Genomic DNA, 6,361 nt, shown 5'->3' with positions numbered 1-6,361 from the left:
AGTGTAATAGTTGTAATTAAGTTTTAGTTAAGTTAAGTTTTATTTTCCATAAACCTGCGCGTTTTCGAAGCCATATGAATTGAATTATGCCCACAAATATGACGGAAAAAAAGCTCGGCTGCATTATTATAACATCAGTAATAAAATATCAATAATAATAGAAAAATAAAACATTTAGCTAAGAGCAATATCATTATCGGGCATTGCTTATATGAGCATGAAACGAATCGATGATATGCAGCGATTTCAGCAAAATTGTTCATGTTAATTAATCAGATGTAGACTAGCTCTTGCAACTTTTATCTGAAAAAAATTCATCGATGCAGATGTGAACTTGACCGAAAGTAACTCGATCGGATTGTGCTTTACAAACACGAAAGTACAATTAATTCACATTAGTGTCACTATCGTTATTTTTTTGTGTATTTTGATATTTAATTAATATTTTGTATTCAATTTGCACTTTCCGATCAACCAAAATATTATTTAAATATTACTTAACAGCATGGAAATCACTGATTATTGCTAAATAATTGAATGAGATTTAAAATATATTTAAGATAAAAACTATGACAAACAAATAATTTTGATTTTCGTCATCTCCACAAATTTAATGTAATTAGGCTACAAATATATCCTGTGCATTTTTATTTTATAAAGACCATTTCATTATTTGTCTGTGATTGAAAAATTAACACACGAAGATAATTCTTTTTTTTTCTTTTTTTTTTTTGCTACTTTATTCAACTGCATTTTTTTTTTTACAAAACATTGTCTTCCAGTATAACTTTAGCAGCATATTTTGATCCAGCGGTGAAACGTAGTTTTTAAAAGATAAGAAAAAAGTTCACCAAGTTTAACCAAACAACTATTATAAGGTATAAAACAGAGACCAAATAGCCTAGATATTTTAACTATGGCTAAAACTCAAAACTAAAATAATTATATTATTAAAAAAATGGTTATTATATTTACCACGACCGGTGAAACATTCAAATGTCTATTTAAAAACATAAGGCGGTCTACGTGCTCAGGTGAGAGCCGCGTGCGCAGCCTGTTCACATTTAGAGGAATAAATTCGCTCCGCTGGAACAGATGTTGCAGGAGCAGCCAGGCACCACTGGACAAGTAAACCTTCTCTGTCCCTGAAACTAATGGGCAGCAAATCTTTCACCACCATTTCAGCGAACAGCTTTGTCGTCTTCTCGGTTCTGCCTGCGTTGCATTTAGGTCTTACGGCAAGTGAGTCAATGCTCCTCTGAGTTGCCGCTCTGTTATCGCCAGATATTTTATGTACACATTTTAGATGATAGCGCATTGTATTTGTTGTAGATTTGTGTGAAAGCTTGGCGCTGCACAGCTTACCCTGAACTGTTTTTTCATCGTTTTTCTCAAAGGGAAACCAGCCATCACTACGTGACTTTGAGGCCATGATTATGTCTTCTTATGTCTTTTGAGCAAGTGGGAAGCTAACCAATCAGAGATCAGGGCGCCGCCCAACGTGCTGCCATAACCAATCAAAAAAATAAATAATAATAATTTTGATCATCGTTTACGTGATCGATCATCGCTGTCGAGGTCGAGTACTGGAGTACTGGATCACTGTTGCACATCCCTAGTTATTAAGCCTCTCATCAAAAAAAAAAAAAAAACAACACAACTTGACCCCAAAGAACTAGTTAATTATAGACCAATCTCGAATCTCCCTTTTCTGTCCAAGATACTAGAAAAGGTGGTATCCTCACAATTATATTCCTTCTTAGAGAAAAATGGTATATGTGAGGATTTCCAGTCAGGATTTAGACCGTATCATAGTACTGAGACTGCTCTCCTTAGAGTTACAAATGATCTGCTCTTATCATCTGATCGTGGGTGTATCTCTCTATTAGTTTTATTGGATCTTAGTGCTGCGTTTGACACAATTGACCACAACATTCTTTTGCATCTTTTTGCAATTTGAAAAACTAATGGAATGCATAGTCGATATAAAAAACTGGATGACGAGTAATTTCTTACTGCTAGATTCAGAAAAAACAGGTGTTAATTATAGGAGCTAAAAACTCTACTTGTAATAACCTAGAACACTGTCTAAGACTTGATGGTTGCTCTGTCAATTCTCCATCATCAGTTAGGAACCTAGGTGTGCTATTTGATCGCAATCTTTCCTTAGAAAGCCACGTTTCTAGCATTTGTAAAACTGCATTTTTCCATCTCAAAAATATATCTAAATTACGGCCTATGCTCTCAATGTCAAATGCAGAAATGTTAATCCATGCATTTATGACTTCAAGGTTAGATTATTGTAATGCTTTATTGGGTGGTTGTTCTGCACGCTTAGTAAACAAACTACAGCTAGTCCAAAATGCAGCAGCAAGAGTTCTTACTAGATCCAGGAAGTATGACCATATTAGCCCGGTCCTGTCCACACTGCACTGGCTCCCTATCAAACATCGTAAAGATTTTAAAATATTGCTTATTACTTATAAAGCCCTGAATGGTTTAGCACCTCAGTATTTGAATGAACTCTTTTACATTATACTCCTCTACGTCCGCTACGTTCTCAAAACTCAGGCAATTTGATAATACCTAGAATATCAAAATCAACTGCGCATTTAGATTTTCCCGCGTTCACTATGATTTAGTCGCTTTCAGCGGTGGCTCGTCGGGTGAGGCAGGGGAGGCACAGTTTCCCCCAAATTTTGAGGTGAATATGAGGAAGATTTTATGTTAATAAAATTCAATATTCATTTCAGTTCATGTCTCAGAATGTATATATTTTTGTTTGTAATTTCACAGTTGTAATACCATTACATGAAAGCAGGGGCGTAGCACCAAATTCTGGGCACTGTATACTCTCAAAGTCAGTGGGCCCCTACACATGCCAATGGGGGTCCAGAGTGTCTGGCACAACTTCATAAACACTGCAACAAAAAAAATTGTTTTGAAGAATGTTTTCGTCAATTTAGTCAGCTTTTTCATTGAACCAAAAAGAAACATTGAGAAGAAGGATAATGGAATGGTCTGTTGCATGCAATAGTAAGGCTTTCCTCTCTGTACACATATCATTAAGTACAATTTTGCAAGTTTTATTGGTGTCCCCTTCAAAACTTGCTCGTGAGAAATGTTATGTTTATTGCCCCCCCCCCCCAACATTTAGATGAGATTTTCGCCCCTGGTTTGTACAATATTCAGTTTCTGCTGGTCTGACTTAATCAAAATAGTGTTTAAAAATTACTTTCGGTTTATAGTGACCATAACGCATAAAAGTGCATTAATGGGAACATTAAAGAAAGTTCTTAAAAAAAGTAACAAAAAAGTTACTTTAAACAGTAATGCATTACTTTTTGGTGTAATCAACAAAGTAATTGAGTTACTTTTTGAATTAAGTAACTTTTAACTAGATAATATTTCTAAGTAACTAGCACAACACTGGTGTTGTCAGTTTGGGAGTTCGGAGCATGAATCATTTCAGTCAGTTTGGCAGCTCGGAGCGTGAATCATTTGAGTCAGTTCGGCAGTTCGGAGCGTGGATCATTTTAATCAATTCGGGAGTTCGGAGCGGGATCGCGAATCAATAGAGTCAGTTTGGCAGTTCGGAGCGTGAATCATTTGAGTCAGTTCGGGAGTTCGGAGCGTGAATCATTTTAATCAGTTCGGGAGTTCGGAGCCGGATCGCGAATCAATAGAGTCAGTTTGGCAGCTCGGAGCGTGAATCATTTGAGTCAGTTCGGCAGTTCGGAGCGTGGATCATTTTAATCAGCTCGGGAGTTCGGAGCGGGATCGCGAATCATTTGATTCAGTTAGGGAGTTCGGAGCGTGAATCGATTCATAAAGACATTTACAGTCACTCGCTGGTAGTTTTAGTTTATTTTTTACAGTATCATTTAAACCCTCATGTTGTCTCAAACCTGAATGAAGTACTTTCTTTTGCACAACATAAAAGAAGGTATTTTGAAGACTGTTGCAAAACAAAGATGTTTTGGTCATAAGTGACTTTCACTGCATGTAAAAAAAAAAAAAAAAAGAGTACTGAGATATATATACAGCTCTAAAAATCGCTTGCAGTAGCTCTGCTATTAAATTTATTTCAAAATTGCAATCCATATAAAACTATGATCAGCTTTAGCAGCATTCCCCTCATCCCCTGAGGTAACAACAACTATATTGAAGGGGTTTTATATATATCAGTCAACAAACGACCTTTATAAAAAATAATAAATCAATTTACCCTATTTACATTTCTTACCTTTTTTACTGTATTTATTCGTCCATATAATTAAACGGAAATAAAACGAAACATTTGTTTCTTTTTTTTATATTATTTATATTCAACAGGGGAGCAATTGAAAAAATAACAGAGCAGCAGAATATGCAATTTTTAATAATAATAATAATAAAAACGTATAGGTACGTTTACCCGCGGGATTTTGCGGGCGGAGCGGGAAGAAACTTGATTGTTTGCGGGCGGGAGCCCGAGAAAATAACTTATATTTTTGCGCGGGCGGGGCGGGACGGAAAAATCCATTCTGCGCAGGTCTCTGAAAGAGTCGGATGCGCATGCGCTTTTCACTTGTAAAACTCAAGGGTATATGGGGTAATGTAGTCTCGGCTCTCTGTGGGACGAATTAGGATTAGGATAGGATAGACTTTTTTCATTTTTATTCAGCTCTACATTAATACATTTTGAGATTCTTACTTAGCCTAACGAGTAGTTAAAATACAACAAATACTTCACATTTCTCCTGATCAGCCACAAAAATGGAGCTTAATCACAAATTATTTACATATTTACATGAATATTATGGAAACACACTGAACTTAATAACACATATTTGGGTAAGACGCTATGGTAAAAGTATGTAGGCCCATTATTTAAATAATATCAATCAATCAATCAATCAATCACCTTTATTTATATAGTGCTTTAAACAAAATACATTGCGCCAAAGCACTGAACAACATTCATTTGGAAAACAGTGTCTCAATAATGCAAAATGATAGTTAAAGGCAGTTCATCATTGAATTCATTGATGTCATCTCTGTTCAGTTGAAATAGTGTCTGTTTTAATTTGCAATCAAGTCAACGATATCGCTGTAGATGAAGTGAAGTGACCCCAACTAAGCAAGCCAGAGGCGACAGCGGCAAGGAACCGAAACTCCATCGGTGACAGAATGGAGGAAAAAACCTTGGGAGAAACCAGGCTCAGTTGGGGGGCCAGTTCTCCTCTGACCAGACGAAACCAGTAGTTCAATTCCAGGCTGCAGCAAAGTCAGATTGTGCAGAAGAATCATCTGTTTCCTGTGGTCTTGTCCTGGTGCTCCTCTGAGACAAGGTCTTTACAGGGGATCTGTATCTGGGGCTCTAGTTGTCCTGGTCTCCGCTGTCTTTCAGGTCAGTAGAGGTCCTTTCTAGGTGCTGATCCACCATCTGGTCTGGATACGTACTGGATCCGGGTGACTGCAGTGACCCTCTGATCTGGACACAGACTGGATCTGGTGGCCACGGTGACCTCGGAACAAGAGAGAAACAGACAAATATTAGCGTAGATGCCATTCTTCTAATGATGTAGAAAGTACGGTGTTATGTGAAGTGTTCCGGTTCCAGTTTACCTAATTAATGCAGCCTAAAAATCCTTTAACGGATTTGGATATTAAAAGCATATTAGTATGTTATGTGTATGCCAGGTTAAAGAGATGGGTCTTTAATCTAGATTTAAACTGCAAGAGTGTGTCTGCCTCCCGAACAATGTTAGGTAGGTTATTCCAGAGTTTAGGCGCCAAATAGGAAAAGGATCTGCCGCCCGCAGTTGATTTTGATATTCTAGGTATTATCAAATTGCCTGAGTTTTGAGAACGTAGCGGACGTAGAGGAGTATAATGTAAAAGGAGCTCATTCAAATACTGAGGTGCTAAACCGTTCAGGGCTTTATAAGTAATAAGCAATATTTTAAAATCTATACGATGTTTGATAGGGAGCCAGTGCAGTGTGGACAGGACCGGGCTAATATGGTCATACTTCCTGGTTCTAGTAAGAACTCTTGCTGCTGCATTTTGGACTAGCTGTAGTTTGTTTACCAAGCGTGCAGAACAACCACCCAATAAAGCATTACAGTAGTCTAACCTTGAAGTCATAAATGCATGGATTAATATTTCTGCATTTGACATTGAGAGCATAGGCCGTAATTTAGATATATTTTTGAGATGGAAAAATGCAGTTTTACAAATGCTAGAAACGTGGCTTTCTAAGGAAAGATTGCGATCAAGTAGCACACCTAGGTTCCTAACTGATGACGAAGAATTGACAGAGCAACCATCAAGTCTTAGACAGTGTTCTAGGTTATTACAAGTAGAGTTTTTAGGC

The sequence above is a fragment of the Carassius auratus genome, unplaced genomic scaffold, assembly GCF_003368295.1.
Source record: "Carassius auratus strain Wakin unplaced genomic scaffold, ASM336829v1 scaf_tig00017367, whole genome shotgun sequence".
Classification (NCBI taxonomy): domain Eukaryota; kingdom Metazoa; phylum Chordata; class Actinopteri; order Cypriniformes; family Cyprinidae; genus Carassius; species Carassius auratus.
This window is presented reverse-complemented; position numbering follows the sequence as displayed.